The sequence below is a fragment of the Cupressus sempervirens genome, chromosome 2 (assembly GCF_028749045.1).
Source record: "Cupressus sempervirens isolate cs-2001-9-10 chromosome 2, ASM2874904v1, whole genome shotgun sequence".
In the NCBI taxonomy this organism is placed as follows: Eukaryota; Viridiplantae; Streptophyta; class Pinopsida; order Cupressales; family Cupressaceae; genus Cupressus; species Cupressus sempervirens.
Genome location: NC_143119.1, coordinates 25,686,540 through 25,713,191, shown reverse-complemented (window position 1 = coordinate 25,713,191; position 26,652 = coordinate 25,686,540).

The window sequence follows — 26,652 nt, the reverse complement described above, 5'->3', positions numbered from 1 at the left end:
TAGTTCAACATAAAGAGGTGAAGATGAAATATGTTAACAAAAAGGAGAAAATTGCTGATATCTTCACAAAACCATTACCTAAGGATTCTCATAAGTATCTAAGAGGTAAACTAGGGGTGATGCCCCTATCAAAAGTTATCTAAATAACAAGAGGATTGCACTACATCAAACAAGTTGATTTCCATATATTAAAAATTGAGTCAATGGATCCTACTTTTGGAGCTACCTAATGTAATCAAAGAGCTAAAACTTCAAATTAGTCACAAGCAAGGTGACATAGGGAGAAACTAAAAATGCCTATATCTAAATGTTAAGATGACAAGTTTTTGGCATATGTCTTTGGCATTGTTGTCAAAGAGGGAGAATGTATATTAAACTAATCATCATTAGAGGGAGACAATGTTGCTAATCAATAGTATTAAAAAAAGGGGGCAAAAGATTTACTGATTACAGGGAGAAACTATATTAGAGAAACTATATCAGAGGGAGATATCAAGAGATTTTCATTCAAGAGTTGGAGAAAGTAACTAATCTTAGAGGGAGATAATTTTTGTGTTGTTGATCAAAAGAAAACACATGTATGATGAAAAATATAGAGAAGAATGTAAGAAAGAGGGAGAAATTCTAATATACTTAGTAAGAGGAAGATACAAGAAGGGACTCAAACGAACTTATAAGAAGAATTTTTGTAACCTAATCAAAAGATGGAAGTTGTTGATAGAGGCAGAAATTTTGGTACAAGTTTTATTGTTGGTATTGTCTTACTATTTTAACCTAGTCAGTTTGTTGAGAAAAATGTTCATCATTTGATTGACTTAGTTGATCAGTCTGGTTTTCCATCAATGCCAAAGAGGGAGATTGTTGAGAATGGATTGATGAAGTTAATCAAAGAGGGAGATTGTTGAGAGAGATTGTTGAAGAAGACTATGTGTTTCAATCATTGTTTTGTCACTAATGTCAAACCTACTATTTGTGGGTATGACAACTACTTATAAAATTTAAGTACTATCACTTATTTGATTGATGAAGAGGATTTAATCAAAAGATGTAACAATAGCACCTAGAGGAAATGTTGATTTATGATTATGTAATGAAGTACAAGAATCAATTAAGATAGTGATAACATGATGTATTGATAATCTACTTAAGGTTGCAAATTTTGGCTACACTAAGAAAGGTTAGAAGAATAAGTTACATAAAGTTTGTTTGCCAAGCTTGACCGAGTGGATAGTAGGTGCCGAGAAAAAAATTAGTTAGAGCCGAGTAAAAGAAAATTGTAGTGGATGTCAATTAAGATAGTTGATGTTGAGTAAAGTTTAGTTTATGCTGAGAATTAATAAACTTTAGTTGATGCCACATGATATGATAGTTGATGTCAAGCGACACACTATGTGCCAAGCATTAGAAGGTTGATAATGCCAAGCTGCTGCATTATTTTAAAGATCAAAGATTTTTTGAATTTGAGCTGATAAGTTTGTTTTCTTGAATTTTGTGAACCAGGAGGAAGATAAGATTGATGAGCTTGTGGCACAAAATTTGAGGTAAACCATTTTTAGGTGAATTCAAAATGCATTCTAGGAGAAGTTTCTAGAAGAGATATGAGATATGGGGTAGATACATTGTATCCTACCTAATCCATCTTAACCCAAAATTGAATGATGGAGAATGAATGGAAAAATATTTTAATTTCCTACTTATAGGAATGTCACATCATGAAGAAAAAATTTCATGTTCAAGAACCTAAGGGAGACAAGGAGTCAAGGATTTTTCTTCATCAAGTGACCTAAGAGAAGAGTCTGCAATGACATGGTAAGCAAGAAGGCATAAGGAGATGAATGCTTGAAGGGTGAACAAGCTATCAAAGTTATGAAAGACAAGTAGAATTAATGACTAAATAGAGATCTGTAATATGCAAGAGAAGTTGTAAGTTGTATTAGATCAAAGCTCTACAGTTACTCTTTAATAATTGTATCAGTCTAGGGTAAATCCTTTGGATTAAGGTTGACCTAACTGTCATTTGTAAATCCTTTAACTAGGTTGCATTCCAAGTGAATGGCCTAATGTCCTCTAACAAGGCTCACTTCTAATAGGGTGATTGAAATCCCTTAACTAGGTCACATTTAACTGTGTGTATTGTAAGCTTTAACAAGGTCGGTCTTTCACAGGGTATCACTTCAAAAGAGTGAAAAGGAGTAGCATGTTACTAGTGGTTTTTCCCAAATTGGGTTTCTACATAAATCATTGTGTCAAGTGTGTTGATGAATCATTTATATTTCATGCTTCACATTTATGCAAGTTGATTTGATAGTAACCTACAAGTTTTAGTGATTTCATAATCTTATGGATGCATGCATGGATATGAATGTTATACGGATTCACTAAGTTGTGAAAAGTTTTATTTATACATCAAGACCTTGGATAACTAATTCACCCTCCCCCCTCTCACTTATTCTAAAAGTGTTCCAACAGTGTTAATCCAAGAGGGTAGGCCAGTAACATTTTTCAGTGAGAGGCTTAATGAAGCTTAGACAAGGTATTCAACATATAATCTAGAGCTCTATGCACTTTTACAAGCCCTCAAGAAGTGGAAGCATTACTTATTACCTAAGGAGTTTGTTGTCTTCATAGATAAAAAAGCATTAAGCTTTATTAAATCATAGGAGAAGCTAATTTTTAGGCACATCAAATGGATGGAGTTCTTGCAGTCCTACACTTTCACCATCAAACACAAAAAGGGGACAAACAATAAGGTGGCAAATTCTCTAAGTAGGAGGTTGTTGACAGTACAAGAGATCAAGTTGCAAATAAAAGTATTGGATGGGTTTAATGACTTATATGAGGACAACACTAATTTTTTAGAGGCCTCAAAGGTATGTACAAACTTTGACAATCATTTCCATAGTGAATTTTCTGAATATACCTTGCAAAATGGGTTATTGTTCAAAGGTTACTAGTTGTGCATCCCAAGGGGATCTATGAGGGAGAATCTCATACAAGAGAAGCACAATGAAAGCATTAATGGGAACTTTGGCCTTAATAAGATATTAGACCTTGTGTTAAGGTTCTACTATGAGCCCAAGATGCAAAGGGATGTGAGGAGGTATGTGGAGCAGTGTGGAATATGTCAAAAGGCAAAGGGAACTTCATCAAATGCAGGACTCTACCAACCTCTACCCATTCTTAATAAGCCTTGGGAATGAATCAACATGGACTTGATAGTGGGGTTACCAAGGACTAGGATAGGGTTAATATGTGTTTCTGGTGATAGATAGGTTTAGCAATTATATAAGGCATTTCATCTCATGCAAGACAATACATGATGCAAGCAAAATTTCCAATCTATTTTTTAATGAGTTGGTTAGAATACATGGTTTACCAAGGAGCATAGTTGTTAACAAAGATGTCAAATTTAAGTGGTACTTTTTGAAGACCCTATGGAAGAGGTTGGGAAGAAACCTAGTTCATAGTTTTTCCTATCATCCCCAAATAGATGGGAAGAAAGAGGTCATCAACTGGGTCCTAGGAAACCTATTAAGGTGTCTTACAAAGGAATATGGGAAAAGTCAGAAGCAAGTCATCCCTCAGGCAAAATTTTCCTACAATGATAGTAAGAATAGAACAATAGGATTAAGCCCTTTCCAAATAGTGTATGGGACTCATCCAAGGGGGAATCATGTAGTTAAATGACCTACCACCACATGAAAAAATCAGTGGGCATGTTGATGACTTTTTCAGTCTATGAAAGAATTGCATGATTAGGTTAAGTGGACCTTGATGGAGTCAAATTAGAAATTAAAGGAGAAGAAGGATGAAGAAGAGAATTGCAATTTTGAGTGGGAGATTGGGTGATGGTCTACTTGAACAAAGATAGGTTACAAAAGGGCATCCCCAGTAATTTGGAGATGAAAAGGATTATTCCATGTAAGGTGATTGAGAAGTATGGACCCAATGCCTACAAAGTAGACTTACCCAAGGACATGGCTATATCTCCCATATTTAATTTCAAAGACCTAATACCTTACACAAGTCCTATCAAGAACATCTAGTGAAATGGTTGGATGAAAATGAAGTTGAGGCTACTTGGATTTCTAAGAGTGACTTCAAGAAGCATGGCATCAACAAGGAATTTCTCTCTTCGGCAGTACCTTAGACTTCTTCTTGCAAGGGGAGAATGGTGTAGGAGCACCTAGAGGTAAAGGTGAAACCCTAACTCATTTTTGGTTTGTAAATGGTCTAACAAACCATTAAGAAAATAAGTACTAGGAATAAAATCCAAAGATAAATTTAGGAGGTTTGGATAGGTAGAATTTGGAATGTGAGTCAAATTGTGTCAATTAGGTCTTGATAGACAAAAGTTGCTTAGAAGTTGCTCAGTAAGGAAAAATGTGGAAAAAGGATGAAAATGGGAAATATGTGTTCAAAAATGGTCCTTGGTTGTTTTAGGTTCATTTTATAAGGTTTGAAAACAAACTAGTCAAGTTTGAAGGCTCAACTTGCAAAATTGTAAAAGTTGTCAAAAAGTTGTTCATTGACAACTTTGCAATTTTTGCAAAATTGCAAAGCAACTTTTTGCACAGTTTTGAAGAATGAAGTACATGGGTATTTATGGATTGAACCATAAGAAAATATGGAATATGGTACCTATTTAAACACCTCCCAACTCATTTCCAGGGGTTTGACACTTAATTGTATGGACATCACATTCTGAAGGAGAGTGTTGTGTGATAGGAAATGTGATTTGAAGGATTGAACAAAGAATTTGGATTAAATAAATTATTTTTTTGGATGGAATAGTGTCTTGGGATCATGTTTTGATTCTACGCATACTTTTTTTGGTCTCAACCATTCATTTTATAAGGTTTTGAAAATTAACTAGGTTTTACATTTTTGTTGTCCAGTTTTGTGTATCAACACTAAACATGCCTAAGGCTTGACTTCTCATGGTTGAAAATTCATGGCCTTTGGGAGTCAAAAAATGGTCTCTATATACTATGTAAATATTTTTTTTGGGTTTTGTGGAAGGCAAGTAACTAGTTTCACAAGTGAGCCCTAGGCAAGGAAGAAAGGCTTGGCAAAGTGCACGTGCCAATCTTTCTTAGGTAATGAAGGAGTAGGATTCTAGGTGTCTATAACCTAGATGAGGAGGTCAGATGTGGAGTGTGATGTAGAGCCTCACCTTGGACAACTTAGGAGAAATCTAATCACTCAACTAAGTTACATCAAGGGGCACATACACCTTCAAGAATGAATTTAAACTTCCTCAAACTATTAACCAATTAATTTTCTCAATATCCATTGAAAAACTGACATGCGAAAAGAATTTTTTTAACCTCTTGTAGCCACATTTTGGTTTCCTACATCAACTTAATAGAGTTTGATATGACTCTTCTACAATGTATTTGAAATAAATATTTGAGAAAAGAAAACTTAACATCATCCTGACTACAAACTGACTACCAAATAGCATTTACTCATATTAAAACCCACACCACCTTTTCTTTTTCTTTCATAGATTTAAAACTTGAGCACAAGTTTACAATTGATCATGAAATATTTAGGGACCTACAACTTCTGTATATTCCATATATATATAAACAACTTTTCCCCTTATCACATATCAACTATGTGACCTTCAATATATCAATGAATACATGAATATATCCACTGAATCCATAAATTGTCTTATGCATGATTGCAAACTGAGTAAATTGAAGAAATTAAAAAAATGCAAAGAAAACACTATAATACATTTCTCCCTATGATCCTAGAAAATGGATCATAGAGAGTCTAATAGACTACCATCCACTAATGTAACTCTCAAAAAAACAAAAGTTTACATTCATAGTTTAGGAAAATCAAATTTTCCTAAAACAAACTTCAAAATAGAAATCTACTTTTGGATTCATAAATGAATGATAAATTGTTGCTCTAAAACATATGCATTGATATAATCTTAAAACTCTGAATATCACCTTAGATAAGGAAACAATTTAAAATAGTACACATCCAAATTACAAAACTAAAAAAAATTAGAACAAAATACAAACTCTTTCTATTCTTCTTCATATATCTCCATATCCATTTGGTTACAAAAATATATCTTTTTAAATCCTTTCTCCTCCCTTTCTATTAGGAAGATGAAAACATCCTAAAACCCAAAAAAAGAAAACATTTTCAAATCATGATAGGATCAGGTAGAATTCAAAATCTACCACCAACCTTTTCCAGCTATTTAAAGTTTCCTATAGCTATTGATTCTTTAGCTAACTTAATTATTTAAAACACACACAAAAATTTTAAAGAAAATTGACTCAACTTAAAATGAAACACACTTTTTCCTAAGTGGCTATATTTGGAGAGTTTATCAAATCACTATTCCATTTATGCCACCACATCATAGGACTTTATTACAAACATTTAAAATTTAGAACATGACATTAACTTTCTACGTAACTTCCTATAGCATCTTTAATCCTTTTAGTTCCTATAGTAAAAATTGTCTGATTTGCCACTATAGCATACTCCCCTATAGAATGAATCTCAAGTCCTCTTGAGATGAGATGTTGTAGTGATGAACCATGCTTGCTTATTTTTTTTGCATCCATCCAAACATCTTTTTTTGCATGTTTGTTCTTCCATTTTACTAGATACTGAGTATATTGTCTCCTTTAAGTCTTCTTAGAAACACCTAAAAAATTCAATATTAGAAAAGAAAAATATTTCTTCATCTTTACTTTAAGATTATACTCATCTTCAAGTTGTAATCTTGCATTTTCTTGTCCTTGACTCCCTTGGATTTTTCTTTGCTTCTTCATCTTAATCTTTGGTTTGTCTCTATTTCATGACATGAAAACTATTTATTGCTGATCTTTAATTTCCAGTAACAACTTTATCACATGTAAGACCTCTATAATTGCATACATTTGTAACTCCACCAAATATGCTTGCTAATGAAATTCCTCTTTCTTGTCCTTACAAATATGCCATATCTCCATACATAGAGAATACACAAATACTTGATCCCTTTCATAACCCATAACCAACTTTTCTATATTCTTTTCTCTTAGAACTAAATCAGATTTCTCAATTTTAATTTTTTTAGCCTTTTTATAAACATAATCAGAATTTGTTACCTTGTCATAAACATATTCAGAACTTGTTACCTTGTCATAAATACATTTAGCCTCATCTTCTTTGTCCATAACATCATCTAAAATTTCATGTTTGGAAATTTCTTCATGTTGAGTCTCTATACTACCACCATGCTTTTTCCATTCTCCCATGATGGTTGTAAACTCTTCCCATAAATTAGATTCTTCTTTATAACTTATTGCTACACATTCTTTATCTTCATCCTCATGTCATTCATCTTCACATTTTACTTCACCATGTAATTTTAAGGCTTCATCATTTGCCTCCAAAATATTTTTCATACGAGTACCTTTTAGCATTGTACTCTTCTCTATTTTCAAAGGACATATTACTGTTCCAACCACAAATTATTCACACTCAATTCTTGTGGGATTTGTCTCGTTACTCCTCTCGTCAATAGTTATTTAGTGCATGGTTTCTTCTTGTTGCATTTTTTGTTCTTTCTAAACTTCATGTTCTTTCCCTTCCAAAGGATAACTTTCATCTATCATTGTTGAGATTTTTGTCCCATCTTCACATACATTTGTACTTTTTATGGCTTCCTTCTCCACAGTCTCATTAGCCTTGACCAAAACTTCTTTCACTTCCTCTTTAACTTTAGAATGCATTGGAAATGCTATCCTATCAATAAGGCCTAAATTTATTGATTCCTTCCATGTTTCATCATCCTTTAATAAAAACAACACCATCTTCTTTCCATCATTATTGATGGTATATGTGTTCTCTCTACAATCATATATGGTTGACCTGTCATATTGCCATGATCTTCCTAAAATCAAGTGACAATCTTTTAAAAGGATAATATCACATTCAATGGTATCAAAATATGGTTCAATATTAAAAGAAACATATGACTTTTCAAACACATCAATCCATTGTTCATCTCCTAACCCATATGCTCTATAAGGTAAATCATGAGGTACTTTAGGAAGATTCAGTTTCTCAACCATTTCTACTGAGATTGTATTTTCAAAGGAAACATTGTCAACTATAACTCTACATACCTTGTTCTAATACTTGCATTTTGTTCAGAATATAGAATGTCTTTGGTTGTAGCTTCTTCTTACTACTTCTTCTTCCATAATGTTTTCAACTCTCATCTTTCAACCTGAAAAATTAAATTAATAGGGATCTACTAACTTTATCTCTAATACCAAAAATGATGTAGAGCCTCACCTTGGAAAACTAGTGAGGAAACTAATCACTTGACTAAGTCACATCAAGGGGCGCATACACCTTCAGGAACAAATATAAACTTCCTCATATAGTTAACCAATTGATTTTCTTAATACCCACTAAAAAATAGACATGCGATAGGAACTTTTTTAACCTCTTGTCACCATATTTTGGTTTTTTGCATCAACTTAATAGAGTCCAACCTGGCTCTTCTACAATGTATTTGAAATACATATTTGGGAAAAGAAAACTTAACGTTATCCCAACTATAAACTGACTACCAAATAGAATTTACTCATATTCGAATCTACACCACCTATTCTTTTTGTTGCATGGATTTAAAACTTGAGCACAACCTAAGAATCAATCATAAAATATTCAGGGACTTACAACTTTTGCATGTTCCATATATATAAACAACTTTTCCCCTTATCACATATCAACTATGTGACCATCAATATATCGATGAATACATGAATATATTCATTGAATCCATAAAATGGCTTCTATGCAATTGCAAACCAAGATAACTAAAGAAATAAAAAATTAAAAAAAAGTAAACAAAACGCTATAATACATTGATCCCTACAATCCCAAAAAATAGATCGCAAAGAGTCTAATAGACTACCATCCACTGATGTGACTCTCAAAACAACTAAAGTTTACATTCATAGTTTAGGAAAATCAAATTTTCCTATAACAAACCTCAAAATAGAAAATCTACTTTTGGATTTAGAAATGAATGATACTTTGTTGCTCTAAAACATAGGCATCAATATAATCTTAGAATTTTGAATATTGCCTTAGATAAGAAAACAAGTTAAAACAATACCCATCGAAATTGCAAAACTCGGGAAAAATTAAAAAAAAACATGAACTCTTTCTAGTCTTCTTCCCATATCTCCATATCCATTCAGCTACAAAAATAAATCTTTTTAAATCCTTTCTCCTCCATTTCTATTAAGAAGATGAAAACATCCTACAAAACAAGAAAAGAAAATGTTTTTTCAAATCATGACAAGATCAGTTAGAATTCAAAATTGGTCGCCAACCTTTTCTAGCTATTTAAATTTTCATGTAGCTATCGATTCTTTAGCTGACTTAATTATTTAAAACACACACAAAACTCTTAAAGAAATTTGACTCAACTTAAAATGAAACACACTATATCCTAAGTGGCTATATTTGGAGAGTTTATCAAATCACTATTCCATTTATGCCACCACATCATAGGACTTTATTACAGACATTTAAAATTTAAAATATGACATTAACTTTCTACATAACTTCTTCTAGCATCTTTAATCCTATTAGTTCCTCTAGTAGAAACTATCTAGTATGCCACTACAGCAGAGTGTGGAGAAATTTGTGAAAGCTATATTCTCATTGCCTTTGAAGCCCTTGAAATAAAGGTTTTATGGAATCATACTATATGGTCACCACAGGAGCCTAAGACCTAAAAAATATTGAAGCTTAGTTCATTAGGAATCAAATTTGTGAAGACACCAAGTGGCCTTCTTAAGGGTTTTTGGAAGTTATACCTAGTTCCTTATTTTTAGGAGGGCTAATAGGGACTCTTAGGGCTATAAGGGCAAACAAGGCAATTTGAAGTTGTGGGTATGGTAGGCTTAATAAAATGATGTTGAATGTCATGAAATGTGGTCAAAACCATGGAAATATGGTCTAAACTTTCTTTTGGCCCTTTAGGTACATTTGGTAAAAAAAATTCTCACTAGGTCAAAAAGTGCATATTTTGTGAATCAAAGGTAGAGGATGGAAACTTGAATTATTGGGAGAGTTTCTTGGTAAAGGGGGATTGAGAAGAGGTCCTCTAGGTTGGGGTTAGGAGTAGTAACCCTAAGTAGGCTAGGAGTAGCATTGGTCAAGCAAGAAAGCTCTAGAGTAAAGAAGCTCTCCATCATTATTGTTCTACTAATCTTTAATTTTAAGGCCCCCATCTAGATTGGTTATATGATTTTTGTGTGATTTGTCCTGAAGAATTAATTGATCACTTAAATCACTTTGGATTAGTAACAAGTCAAGGGTTAGTATTTTATATCTCATTAAATTCTCTCTAATATCTTTTATGAAAATATTTTCCTTCACACATATTTCACATTGTTGCAATCTATATATGTTTTCCTCCACCTCTATACTTAACACCATTTTAGAAATGTTTTTATTGACTAAATTTCCTAGATTTTTAGAATGTTCCTTATTTTCTTAGCATGCTTTATCCAAAGTTAGTTGTTTAATAGAACAATAGAGTGTATTATAAGGATGTCCACCATCCTCCATTATTTTCCCCCTCCACCATCCTTCATTATTTCCACCTTCTCTATTACCACCTATGTAGGAAGATTTTTCTTCCTAAATTTAACCTTGTAGTGATTGTGTTGTGTTCATTTACTTTCTCTATCAAATTTAAGATCTCCTTGTTTCCTAGCATTTGATCCCTATTTTGGGTCTTGTTCCAAGTTGAAAACATAGGAAAAGCTTCTTCTAAATTTTAACTTCTTTCATAAAACTCAAAGTTAGTTGATTGAGGATTCTTGAAAGAGTCTAAAATGATTATCTCAGGATCATTATATCCTTCATACTTATAAATTTTAATGTTATAGATAGATCTATTTGTTATTATTTTTAGTGGTTTAATTTTATGCAAGTTTGGCTCTGTGTTAATAAGGAGTTTGATGTTGTTAGAGTTATTATAATTAGCTTTAAAACCTATCAAATCCCCTATTGCAAACCAATGCATTTTAGAATTTGAAGATGAAGTTGTTGGATAATGTTGTCCTTGATGTCACACAAATGTCATATCAGTCATTAGTCTCAAGTTCACTGAGCTCAAATAGTTTGCAATGCAATTTACAGTGCCAATCGAGCTCACTCGGTCATCGAAGGAAATGTGGAAGACAGTGTTAACCGAGCTAACTCGGTCAACGAAGGAAATGTGAAAAGCCAGTGTTAACTAAGATTCACTCAGTCTCCAAAGGCTAGTTTCCACCGAGCTCACCCGATCATCAAATGAATTATGGAAAAGTCAGTATTAACCGAGATTCACTCGATCTCCAAAGGTTAGTTTCCACCGAGCTCACTCGATCATCAAATAAATTATGGAAAATTCAGTGTTAACTGAGCTTCACTCGATCTCCAAAGGTTAGTTTCCACCGAGCTCACTCAGTTATCTCAGGAAACTCAGTAATTACTAAGTTCTCCTAGCGATTGATGGTTTGTCATGAAGTTCACTTTATCAACCGAGCTCAGTCAGTTAACACAGGAATTATTTTCTGAACAAAGTTCACTGTGTAGGGTCGACCAGTATAGGGATTTTCTAATTAATTACTTTTAGCCGACTATTGTAATTGTTTGTTTTAGTCAGTGATTTGAGCCGACTAAGATAATCTGAAAGGTATATATGATCATTCAACTTATGAATTAAAGTGTGAGATTATGAAAAAAAAAGTTATGAATGCGAATTATAGTATGAAGAGGTGAATGTTGAGAAAAGTCTGATGAAGGATCAGATGTGTTAAAGGAGCTGCAAAGTCGTATTTGATCAGTAAGGATCCAGTCAAGCATAAAAGAGATCTGCAATCAGCAAAGATAAGTTGCACATTATATCAAGTCATTTCATTGTTTCTTTCTAACCATTGTAATAGTGTATTCAAAATCTCTTAACAGAGTTGGTTTAACAACCATTCAATAAATCCTCTAACAAGGTGACAGTTCAGTTGAATTTTTCTAAAGACCTCTAGCAAGGCCACTCCTAATAGGGTGATTAAATCCTTTAACAGGGTCACACCTAACAGTGTTTTTGTAACCTTTAACAGGGTTGGCTCCTAACAGGGCTCACTTCAGAAGAGTGAAAAAGTTACATTGGTGGTTTTTCCCATATTGGGTTTCCACATTAAATCTGGTGTCTCTTGTGTTCTTAATTGCTAAATTACTTTGTGCATGATATTATATCAGTTCTTAATATTTATCATTTGCTGCATTATCAAGTTTCAACATTTTATTAATCAGATCAAGGGTATATTCAGACATCTTAGGGACTATGGAAAGTTTTTGTAGTAACTGATTCACCCCCTCCCCCTCTCAGTTACTCTATTCTCATTTCCAACAATTGGTATCAGAGCTTTTGGTGCTTGCAAGAAAAGATTTCAAGGATCTAAGCCTAAGATCAAGATGTCTTATAAAAGAAAAATTCCAAAACTCAACAGAGATAACTTCTCTGCATGGCAAGGATTGATGAGACTTCATCTGGCTACTGTTGGAGATATTGGACTAAAATACCTTGAAGAAAAATATGAAGAACCTCCTGGCACATTGTCTATCAATGACATTGTTGAAAAGAAGACTCACAACAATATGATGATAGACATAGCATCCGCTCTTAGTTATGAAGAATTTGATGACATTAAGGACTACACAACTGCCTTTGAGATGTGGAACAAGCTAAAAGAGATCTATGGAGGAGATGATAATGTAAGAAGAGCAAAAGCAGAAAGTCTAAGAGGACAATTTGATCAAATGAGGATGAAAGAGGATGAAAAAATTGCAAAGTATGTTGAAAGAGTTAAAGCATGTGTGAGTGCAATTAGAGCATCTAGAGGTGATATCAAAAGAGAAATAGTTATAAGCAAATTTCTCAAAACCTTGCTTCTTGTTTATGCAATTAGAGTTTCTGCAATTCAAGAAAGAAGGTGTGAAGCAAATCATCAAATAAATCTTGAGGCCATAGTTGGAAGACTAACTACATTTGAACTAGATAACTTTTATAACTATGTTCTAGCCTCCAAAAACATTGAATCAGCATTTCAAGCCAAGCTCTCACTCAAAGGGAAAAACAAAAAGGAGAAGGAATCTCAGTCAAAAAGTGAAGATGAATCAAGCCAAAGTTCAGACAGTGATTTCGAAGTGATTGAAGCTCTACTAGCAAGAAAATACTCTAGAGGCAGAGGAAAATACAAAGGTAAAGTTCCTCTAATCTATTTTTCTTGTGAAGAAATTGGTCATATTGCAGCAAGGTGTCCAAACAAGCAAAACAATGATGAAAAGAAAGATTAAAAATGGAATGGCAAGAAAGACTTCAAAACATTCAAGAAAAAAGGTAAGAAATCATGCTTCATGGCTGAAAATTATAAAGACTCTAATAATAGTGAGGATGAAATTGTTTATATTGCCATTAAAGATGATTCTAGCAGTGATGAGGAAGATAAAATGGCACTTGTCTCTCATATAAGTAAGAATGATACATGGATTATAGATAGTGGTTGCTCACATCATATGACTTGTGATAAAACTAAGTTTGATTAGTTTGAAGACTATGATGGTGGTAGTGTAAGGTTTGGTAATAATGAACCTTGTTCCATAAAAGGAAGAGGAAGAATCTGTCTAACCAAAGAACTTGTATGTAATAATGCCTATTGGGTTGAAGGTCTTAAACATAATTTGTTAAGTGTGGCATAGTTACTTAATACTGGATTCAAAGTGGAATTCATGCATGGAAAAGCAAGATTTTTGAATGAGCAAGGAAAGCTGATAGGATCTGGCACCCAAACTAAAGGTAACTTGTTCTATCTAGAACTTGGTGAATGCTCATGTTTAATTGCTCAAATTAAAGAAAGTTGGTTATGGCATAAAAGGTTGTGTCATGTCAATTTTGATAACCTGGTAAAAATAAGAAAATTTAAGAAAGTAAGAGGCATTCCTAACATTAAGAAACCTGAGGTTGGACTATGCAAGAATTGTCAGATTGGTAAAATGGGAAAGACTAGTTTTAAAAGTAAGAACTATCAGTCTGGAGATATATTGGATATTGTGCATACTAATTTATGTGGACCCATTCGAATAGAAAGCTATACTGGAGAAAAAAATTTCATTCTTTTTGTTGATGACTACTCAAGAATGATTACTGTCATGTATCTAAGGAATAAATCAGAAGCATTTGAGAAATTCAAATGGTATTTAGCAAGAGTAGAAAAAGAAATAAGAAAAAGACTAAAATGCTTAAGGTCAGATAGAGGTGGTGAATTCATCTCACATGAATTCAACAACTTCTGCATTGAAAAAGGTATTAAAAGATAGGTCTCAGCACTAGGAACTCTTGAACAAAATGGAAGAGCTGAAAGAAGAAACAGATCCATCATGGATTGTGTAAGAACCCTGATGATAGAAAAGAAGGTTGCTATCAAATACTGGAAGGAAGCCATCAGCACTACAGTTCATACCTTAAACCGAGTACAGTTGAAGAAGGACTCGTTCAAAACTCCCTATGAATTATGGTATGGCTACAAACCCAATGTAAGTTATCTAAAAGTATTTGGAAGCAGATGTTATATTTTGAAAGAATCTAGAAAAGGAAAATTTGATGTAAAAGGTGATGAAAGAATATTTTTAGGATATTCTTGCAAAAGCAAAGCATATAGATGTTTAAATCTATCCACTCACAAATTTATAGAAAGTGCACATGTGAAAGTTGATGAGTTTGCAGAAAAATCTAAAAATGAAAACAAAAAGGTACCTGAAGATTAAAAAAGATTTGTTTACATTTAACCAAATACTATACCAAGCATACCATTCACTCAAGAATCCTCAACTCCCGAGTCATCAATAACCGAGTTGCAAAAAGTTCAAACCAAGCCACAGCAACATTCAGACACTACCGAGCAAGTATCTACCAAGTCTGAAGCACTTGAGCCAATTCTTACCGAACTAGAACAGCCTGAACATGAAATTGAAGCACAAAGAGATAGCAATGAAACTCATTCAAGAGGCAAAGAACCTATATTAGCTAAATATGTCAGAAGACATCATGCACCATATTAGATCATTGGAGACAAGTCTGAAGGAACTTTGACAAGAAGCAAACTGAAAAATACTTGTTTACTTGCTGATTTTGAACCTAGAAGCATTAAAGATGCATTGACAAATGATAGTTGGATTGAGGCAATGAATGAGGAAATAGAACAGATAGAGAAGAACAAGACATGGACTCTAGTACCCAGGCCTAAAAATAAGAATGTAATTGGAACCAAGTGGGTATTCAAAAACAAGTTAACTAAAGATGGTAAAGTATCCAGAAACAAAGCCAGATTGGTATGAAAAGGATACTCTCAAGAAGAAGGCATAGATTATGGAGAAACCTTTGCTCCTGTTGCAAGATTGGAAGGAGTCAAAACCTTACTTGCATATGCTGCTCACAAAGGATTCAGAGTTTATTAGATGGATGTCAAGTCAGCATTCCTCAATGAAATATTGGATGAAGAGGTTTACATTGAACAACCTGAAGGCTTTGTTGATCCAGATAAAAAGGACATGGTCTGCAAATTACACAAGGCATTGTATGGTCTGAAACAAGCCCCTAGAGCATGGTATGAAAGATTTCATAACTATCTTATTCATATTGGTTTTCAAAGAACTAATGATAATAGTAGCTTGTATATAAAGGAAGGACCAGATAATAAGATTGTCTTGGCAGAAATATTTGTAGATATACTATTTTCACAGGGCATGATGATCTTTGCAAAGAATTTTTAGAACAAATGAACAAGGAATTTGAAATGTCTATGTTTGGTGAAATAAAATTCTTTGTTGGTCTTCAAATTCAACAAAATAAGAATGGCATCTACATCACTCAATCAAAATACATCAAGGAGATATTGAAAAAGTTTGGTATGGAGGACTGTAAACCTATTGGAACTCCTATGTGTAGTGGATTGAAACTTACCAAAGATGATGAATCCAAAGAGATAGATCAAACATTGTATAGATCTATGATTGGAAAATTGCAATACATAGTTCATACCAGGCCAGATATTGCCCTTGCAGTTGGTATTGTTGCAAGATTTTCAGCAAATCCAAGAGAAACTCATCTGATGGCAATCAAAAGAATAATGAGATATTTGAAAGGAACTAAAGATTATGGCTTATGGTAAAAATTTGGAGGTAATTTGGATTTGAAAGTGTTTACTGATGCTGATTGGGCAGGAAACCTTGATGACAAAAAAAGCACAAGTGGAGGAGCATTCTTTCTTGGAAAAAGATTAGTTTCCTGGACAAGCAAAAAGAAAAATTGTACATCCCAATCTACAGAAGAGGCAGAGTATGTTGCTGCAACAGTAAACTTTTCAAATATTGTTTGGTTTAAGCAGTTATTGCAAGGAATGAAGATGGAAATCAAAGAACCAATTGTCATGTTCTGTGACAATACTAGTGCAATCAACATATCTAAGAATCCTATGATGCATTCCAAGACCAAGCATATTGCAATAAAATATCATTTTGTCAGAGAATTGGTACAAGACAAGGAGATCAGATTGGAATATGTCCATACAAAAGAACAAATTGCTGACATATTCACAAAGCCTTTACCTAAGGATGCATTTTTGTATCTCAGAGGTAAGTTAGGGTTCATTCCTCTATCTAAAGTTCACTAAAAATAAGTTCTAGTGATGCATCAACGCATACAGGATTGAAAATCTATCTGTTGATGTAGTTTAATCACAAATCATTGCATATGAATTAGTACTAAAGGTAAATTATAATTCACTTAACTTTTGTTGTCTTTGGCATGTGTTGTCGAAGAGGGAGAGATTTTACTGTCATATCCTTCTGAAAATTCTGAAATTTGTGAAGATTTGAAAAGTTTTCCATGAAGTCCCTTAACAGAGGGAGACTATTGAAAGAGGGAGAAGTCTGTTATCTTTTTGAACTTGTTTTCAAAATTTCATTTCTGTTATGACATGTTGTGTTTCCATCAATGCCAAAGAGGGAGATTGTTGGATAATGTTGTCCTTGATGTCACACAAATGTCATATCAGTCATTAGTCTCAAGTTCATTGAGCTCAGACAGTCTGCAATGCAATTTACAGTGCCAACCGAGCTCACTCGATCATCGAATGAAATGTGGAAGACAGTGTTAACCAAGCTAACTCGGTCAACGAAGGAAATGTGAAAAGCCAGTGTTAACCGAGATTCACTCGATCTCCAAAGGTTAGTTTCCACCAAGCTCACCTGGTCATCAAATGAATTATGGAAAAGTCAGTATTAATTGAGATTCGCTCGGTCTCCAAAGGTTAGTTTCCATTGAGCTCACTCGGTCATCAAATAAATTATGGAAAAGTCAGTGTTAACCAAGCTTCACACGATCTCCAAAGGTTAGTTTCCATTGAGCTCACTCGGTTATCTCAAGAAACTTAGTAATTACCGAGTTCTCCCGGCGATTGATGGTTTGTCACGAAGTTCGTTGTATCAACCGAGCTCAGTCGGTTAACACAAGAATTATTTTCTAAAAAAAGTTCACCGTGTAGGGTTGGCCAGTATAGGGATTTGCTAATTAATTACTTTTAGCCAACTATTGTAATTGTTTGTTTTAGTCAGTGATTTGAGCTAACTAAGATAATCTGAAAGGTATATATGGTCATTCAAGTTATGAATTAAAGTGTGTGATTATGAAAAAAAAGTTATGAATGCAAATTATAGTATGAAGAGGTGAATGTTGAGAAAAGTCTGATGAAGGATCAGATGTGTTAAAGAAGCTGCAAAGTTGTATTTGATTAGTAAGGATCCAATCAAGCATAACAGAGATCTACAATTAGCAAAGATAAGTTGCACATTATATCAGGTCATTTCATTTTTGCTTTCTAACCATTGTAATAGTGTATTCAAAATATCTTAACAAAGTTGGTTTAATAGCCATTCAATAAATCCTCTAACAAGGTGACAGTTCAGTTGAATTGTTCTAAAGACCTCTAGCAAGGCCACTCCTAACAGGGTGATTAAATCCTTTAACAGGGTCACACCTAACAGTGTGTTTTTGTAACCTTTAATAGGGTTGGCTCCTAACAGGGCTCACTTCAGAAGAGTGAAAAAGTTACATTGGTGGTTTTTCCCATATTGGGTTTCCACGTTAAATCTGGTGTCTCTTGTGTTCTTAATTGCTAAATTACTTTGTGCATGATATCATATCAATTCTTAATATTTATCATTTCCTTCATTATCAAGTTTCAACATTTTATTAATCAGATCAAGGGTATATTCAGACATCTTAGGGACTGTGGAAAGTTTTTGTAGTAACTGATTCACCCCCTCCCCCTCTCAGTTACTCTATTCTCATTTCCAACAGAAGTAGTTCTACTAGTGATGCTTTTATCATTACCTAGGTAGCTTTGTGTAATTCTTTAGCATGATTTTCATAAAAAAAATTGGGCTCCATTTTATAAATTCAACAAAATATCCTTTAGAAGAAAAAAAATAGAGCATGAAAGAATCTCATCTATGATTATTTTTTCTTTACGCTGAATATATATTAGTCTATTGGATAGAATATATACTTACCTTGTCCACATAGTGATCTTTCAACTATCTAGGAAAATTTGGCTTCTTTTTTTCTAGCCCATTCCAAAATGTGAAGAGTCCCAAATTTTGACACTCAAACCGGATATTTTTGATGTACATATCACTGACTAACAATATGTTTTCACCATCCTTTTTTTTTTTTAGGTTTTTCTTTGTGTGATATTTTATTCCATCTATAGTTCTTTATGTTGACAATTGGCTACTACAGATATTTAATTGTTGTCATTTATGGAAACACATGATGTACATGCTTATAGGAAACCTCAAAAATAAATATACTTAGTGTTTGGTAATCAAAAAATTGTCTAACTATAGAATTTGGTATATAGCAATTTATTGTTTTTTTTATAACTTGTTGCTAATGTCATGTTATGACTAGAAAAGTTAGATGGAGATAGTATACATGGTGGTGATGAAGTGTATAACCTCAAAAGTCAGCACAGATTGTACAAAATAGAGATACTCATGTTTGAAGCAATACAGAATAGTGGAATTAAAGGAAAGAATTATTTGTATACAAAATAATTACTTGTCCAACTAGGGCTAACATCCTAGATATTTACTCTAAGTTGGAAAAGTGGATTGTGGTCTTTGCTAACCAAATGGAAATTTGTGCAAAGGCATGGTATTTATGCAAAGGACATTTTGCAATAAAGGATGAAAGTTGTGCAAATATTGTGATGTGCAAACCTGCTGTGAAAGTGATATATGTAAAGTTTTGTATAAGTTGTTTTGTGATTTGAGATCAAGCTGAAGATCAAAGATAAATCAAGGAAGAATATATAGTACTTATATTCTAGAAGTATAATTACTTGTTTGGGCAACAATCTCTTCCTATAATTAGAAGTGCATGTTTAAGCAGTGGGCTCATCTTACATTTTCTGTACTACAACTCCTATTAGGGTTGGAATCTCCTAATAGGGATTCAAAGTCTCCTAACAGGGACTCCTTATACTAAATTTTCTCATTGACTCCTAACAAGGTCAATCCTCTAACAAGGAACTTATATATCAGTATATTATCTAGTGGGTATCATCCCCACTAGGGTTTTCCCTTGGCTAGGGTTTCCCTAGTTAACAAAATATTGTGTTATGAGTTATCTCTATGCATTACTACTATTACTATTTAGCATTACTATATTGCTTTGTTATGCATGGTTTAAAGTAAGAAAAAATATCCAATTGGTGACTAAAGTTTGTAGATTATTGATTCACAACCCCCCTCCTCCCCTTCTCAATAATCCCTATTTCTAACAATTGGTATCAAAGCTTAGTTATTTTGAAGAGGCTTAAGAACCTGAGTAAGATCCCTATGGATATGGAATAGTTGATGAATAACCTTAAAGAATCTCTTGAACAAATTAAACTCGTTACTAAAGAAAGAGATAAGCTAAAGGATAGATATAAAGACTCCAAAGTGTACATTGGACGATTGAGGGAAAAGATTGAACATCTCAAATCCAAGCCTAAATCAACTGAATCTAGAACTAGTAATGATGATTATTCAAAGCTGAAAATAGAGTACAAGATCTTGAAGCATGAATTGAAAATTATGAATCTAAAGTTGACTTTGAGGAATGATACCAACAAAGTTGAATCTGATTTGAAGATTATGAATGCAGATCATAGAGCAAGTCTAGCAAAAAAAAATCTAAATTTGAAACATTGAAAGAAGATCATGAAGAACTTCATAAGTACAGTACTATTGTGAAAGGTGAATTAACTTAGTGCAAGAAGTAGCTTAAGAAGATTTATTCTAGCAAAGAAAAACTTGAAATTAACATCAAATCCAAAAGAAAAAGGTAAATCTAAAGATAAGATTGAATCCATTCAATCTTCTGATAAACTTAAAGAAGTTGGACAAGACAAGGTAGTTGAAATTTTGGATGAACCAAAGCAAGTGGAACCTCCTAAGGAAACCAAGTATGAATTTAGAGGTAAGTGTTTTTTATGTAGTGAAATAGGAAATATGAAAAGAGATTATACTAATAAGTAATTTAATCATATTAAGGATTTTTATTGTCATAATTGTCATGGTATGGGTCATAAAACAATGGATTGTAAAAAACCTAAATATGATAATGATAGAAGGAATAGTAGAATGTCTAGAAATACTAACCCTACAGATAGAAGAAGATCTAATGAAAGGACATCAAGTGAAGGAAGACCTTATGAAGATAGAAGATAGATTGTGTGTTATAAGTGTAACAACTTTGGACACATTACATAGAATTTTTATGCACCTAATGATCAGCAGAATCCTAGAAGAAAATCACCAATATGTTAGTTGTGCAACAACTTTGGACATACAGCAAAGTATTGTAGAATGGATGGAAACTTTAGAGATAGAAGGAACAATGGAAGAAACTTTAGGAAGAACGTTGGAAATGACAGAAGGAACCATGAAAGGAACTCTAGAACTAACAAAGACAATGAGGAACAAAGAGATGTTGTTAGTGAACTTCAAGAAGAACTTAATGAGGTATTTGTAAAAGTGGTAGATATCTCAAAAGAAAAGTTAGATGATGATAAGATAGGAAGATATAAGTCAGTTGTTGAGTTTGATTTAACAAAGTTGAATTAAGCTTGTTCACAGCATCAAAATTTGAGAACATCATCCAGAAACCAAGTTAGAAGTAGCCAAGTTGGGAAACAATGTATCCAATTAAGTTTAGATGCTACCTAAGCTCACTTGTAATTTGGAGCTTATCTAAACAAGTTATGAAGGAATTCAGAATTACTCATATTAGAGAAAGGTTTAATTCTATAGTAGAAGATGAAAAGCATGTTTTTGCAAAGAATTTCATGAAGTGAAGTTTAGTAGAGTTTTTTCATGGTGGAAAATAGCTATGGAAAACCTCAGGTGGCATCTGAAGATAGGATAAATGATCTTGAGAAGTTATTTGATTACAGAATGTGATTGATAGCTTTTTCATGTTTGCAAAGTATGTAATTAGTGCAAGCTCAAGTTGATGGAATAAATGGAGTACATAATTGATTTTCACTTCATTGCAAATACATCTAAAGTAGAGAGCACTCAGAAGAAACTTGTAAGAGTGATTTGAAAGAAAACCTTATTTTTATAAAGAGCTATTTTATGATTTTTCCACAATTTTGTTCGATAAAAGTTCATATTTGATAGAATCATGGATATGTCAGTAGTGCACCATGTTGAGAACAAGGATAGACCTAAGTTGAAGGTTGTTTCCATAAAATCTACTTAAGGAAACCCTAACTTACTGTTATCCATCACTTCAAATAATGTAGTATATCTTAAAGATGTAGCAAGTTATCTTAATAGTAAATTTGAGTATATTGGTAGTGAATACATGAACAAGGATATGGAATTATTTTTTAATCATGACATGACTATGAAGCCCATATTTGAACATTTAATGGAACTAGACCTATTCAAATATCATTTCTACCATGAACTGGACACAAATCATACTAAGTAGGATACATAATAGGAAACTATGGATGCAAGACAATGTAATTGATATTTCTATTGACCTTATTCATGTGGTAACTAGTCTTAGTAAACAAGGTATTATACCTAAAATGGTGAAAAAGAAAGTTGAGAGCTATACTAAAGCAATGCATAGTGGAAAGGCTATGGTGATCAGCACCATCAAGCAAGATGATGTAAGATTCCTAAGTAGAATCATTGCCTATTCTATATGTGCAAGCTTAAAGATTGATGAACTATTAGTTAGATTCATCTATGCAACATACAAGATATGTGTAGAGAAGGAACCAATAAATATTAGTGAAATTCTGAGAATGCAACTCTTAAAGAACCTAGAGAAAATCAAGAGGACTAAGAATGGTGTGTTTAGATTTCATTCATTAATTAATCACATATTATTTCATGTGCTTAAAATATTTCTATATTTATCAGTCACCAGGATAATGCACAGTGACAAATGTGCAATGGAGAAGATCAAAGAAGTATGCAGAAGGCATTCTGTAGATAAGATATTGGATAGTGGAAACCTAATAATGAAAACATTTCATAATAAAATGAGACAAAGATTCAAAGTTGCACCTACAATTGTAGATAGATTTAAAGAAGAACTTTGCATTATGGTTGATACAGATTATACTTATATACAAGTAGTAGAACCTCAAGAAACATTTCTTGATCCCTTGTGTTATGAATTGAATGATGATATAGCAATTAGTTATATTGATTTATTGTTGAAATTAGAGATAGATAAAGAAGAATATAGATTAGGAACTTATGATGAGATTACCCAGTCCACTCATCAAGCAATCTTGGATAAGGCATCACACAAGAAGATAGATTCTATTATGAAGAAAGCCTTATTAGAGGCTGGTATGACTAAGAGTGAGTCTAGGGTAGTTAGGAAAACTATGAAACAAGGCATACTAAATATACAACCTTTGTTAGTATCTATTGTAGAGACATCTTCGGAGCAAAGCATTCCATATGCAATAGTGTTAGATGTGTAGCCTAGTTAGCCAAAGAGAAAATATGAGAGATTGGTGGAAGCTATAACCACTAAGATAAAAAGGGTAAAGTAACAAGCCATTGGACTAGGCAAAAGGAAAAAGACATTGTTGACAATTGTTAAGTCCAATGATGAAGAGGAAGAAAAAAAGAGGTTAAGCAAGCAGAGAAGGTGACATCATCAAAGAAATCAGTAGGAAAAACTCTATAACCCTAGAATTCGAAGATAGAAAAGATTAACTCAGCTATTGCTATTGAAGGTAACTTTTTTTAGATGAATAAATTTTAGGATTTGTATAACAATTTTGAAAAAGATCAGATTGATATCTCTACTATGAGACACATCATAGAAAATAATCTAAAATTGAAAAATATTGATGGAATAGTAAACCAAAAAGTCTATGATAGACTTATTGAGAAGAAGGCACCTACGAGAGAAGAAGATTTAGAACTTCAGAAGTTTATGCTAAGAACTATTTGCAAGACTGATGACAAAGAAGAAATTAAGAGATTATTGAATAATCTTGCACCTTACTTAAGAAATAAAGTAAGACCATTTCTATTTATGGTGGGTGAGAAAAATAAGTTAAGAAATGAATCTGTAGTAGCAATAAGTTAGATGTTGATAGAATCTAAGGCAACATCTCCTCCAACACCTAGAACCTTGGATGTGTTAGTGAGTGGTGACACTGTGCAGATAGATTAGACAAATGTTACCATTAACATTAATGATACTAATCCATTTCAAGGCTCTGAACTAAATGAACCTAATATAGAGGATATTGAGGACAAACTGAGACTAATTGAAGAAGAAAAGAGATTACTTGAAGAAGAGAAGAAGAAAGTAGAAGAGGCCAAGAAGAAATTGCTTGAGGATGCAAAGAGAAGAAAGGAAGAGGATGAAAAGAAAATAATAGAAAAAAAAGAGGTAAGAAGAAATTAGAAGAAGACAAGAAGAAGAGATTGGAAGAGAAATAACAAGAAGAGAGAATAATAAAAGAGGTATCCAAGAAGCAAAGGGAGGATGACACTAAACCACCTAGTTCATCTACTCTGCTTTTACTTGCCAACTTAGCAACTAATGATGACGATCAAAATAATTTGATTTCATCCTTAGCAAAGATTATTTAGAAGAGTAGAATAGTGAAAAGCCTATAGAAGACCTTGATGGAAGTTACTAATAGACTGCATAGTACTTTGGTAGTACAACACATTGAATCATATCCTAAATAGAGGGAACAAGTAGTGCTAAAATAATTTGATGAAGAATTTACTAACTTGTTAAATGTTGCAGAAGCAAAGGCATAGATTTCACATGATGCTAACTTGTTTAGCACCATCTTCCAAAACATTAAGAATGATTTGATAAGTCTTGATACTTGTATCAAGGAACTTTGGAAGGGTCAATAAGATGGGAGAATATTGTACATTAAGTTTACTTTATCATACAAATTGACTAAGCACATTGATAGTTAGATAGAAGGAAAGATGAGTGAGCTAGAGGGTCTATCCAGCTAGATCCAACATTCATCTTGACAGATTCATGATTTTGAAGGACACGTGGCTAGTATTCACAATGACATTAGGAAATTACAACTTTGCAAGGAGAATATTCTGAAAAGGATATCAGATTTTAGAGGGTCTATTGCTATGAAAGTATCTTTTTTTTTAGAAATAGTTGGAGGAATGTGTCAAGGCCAAGCACACATATTCTAACTTTTTATATTCAGATCTTAATGTAGTTAAGATTACATCATATGCTTCATGTATAATTCTCACCTTAGTTGAATCCACCAAGGAGACATGGACTAAGGGTATGGATAATCTTAAGGCAAGCTTTGACGATTGCATGAAGATCCTATCAGCTTAAGGAAGGATGGCACTTGTGATGGTTTTGGACAGATTTTGACATTTTGACCTTTGTCATTGATGTCAAAGGGGGAGAAGTACACATGAAAATTAATAAGGGTAGAAGTACATTTAAGGGAATATAAGTAATGTAAAGTATATTGTAAGGGGGAGCATATGTAAATATGGACAAATGTAATAGATGAAATTTTATTATACTGCTTATGTAGTTTTTGTCACTTAGCCAATTTTCCCTATTTTGTTACCATCAATGCAAAAGGGGGAGATTGTTGACAATTGGCTAATAGAGATATGTAATTATTTTTGTGTATGGTAGCACATGATGTGAATGCTTATAGAAAACCTAAGAAATAAAGAGACTTAGTGTTTGGTAATCAAAAATTTGTCTAAGTATAGAATTTAGTATACAGTAGTGTATTATTTTGTTTATAACTTGTTGCTAATGTCATATTATGACTAGAAAACTTAGATTGAGATAGTATACATGTTGGTGATGATGTGTATAACATCATAAGTCAGTTTAGACTATACAAAATAGAGATACTCATTTTTGAAGCAAAGCAGAATAGTAGAATTGAAGGAAAGAATTATTTTGTTTACAAAATAATTACTTGTCCAACAAGAATCGACATCCTAGATATTTACTCTAAGTTGGAAAAGTGGATTGTGGTCTTAGCCAACCCAGCAAAAATTTGCGTTAAGGCATGGTATTTATGCAAAGGACATTTTACGATGAAGGATGAAAGTTGTGTGAATATTGTGATGTGGGAACTTACTATAAAAGTGATATATGTGAAGTTTTGTATAAGCTATTTTGTGATTTATTTGAAGTTTTGTGTGAGCTATCAAGGAAGAAGATACAATACTTATATTCCAAAAGTTAGATTACTTGTTTGGGCAGCGAGCTCTTCTTGTAATTAGAAGTGCATGTTTGGGCAGTGCATCTTGCATTTTATGTACTATAACTCCTAACATGGTTGGCACAACTCCTAATAGGATTAGAATCTCCTAATAGGGATTCAAAGTCTCCTAACAGGGAATCCTTATACTGAATTTTCTCATTGACTCCTAACAAAGTCCATCCTCTAACAATGAACTTATATATTAGTATATTATCTAGTGGGTATCATCCCCACCAGGGTTTCCCTTGGCCAGGGTTTCCCTCATTAAAAAAATATAGTGTTATGAGTTATCTCTATGCGTTGTTACTGTTACTATTTAGGATTACTATATTGATTTGTTATGCATGGTTTAAAGTAACAAATAATATCTAGTTGGCAACTAAAGTTTGTAGGTTGTTGATTCACACCCCCCCCCCAGTAATCCCTTTTTCTAACACTTTGGGCATTAGAACATCCATCCTACTTATCCTCACATTTGGGATCTACCAATTTCTTACTTGGTTTTCTTGTTAGATGTTTTGGTGGCTATTTATGAGCATTGTCTATTCTTTTGTGAGGTAGGATGTAATATTTTCCCTCTCTATTCCTTTTTAGGATTATTGGGAAAGTTTTATGTGGATTTTTCAAGCACCACCAGTTATTTTTTATCCATGTATTTCCTTTCATATTTTTTCCAATTGAAACCAAATTTACTTGTGAAACATGGCTTGGACATTGT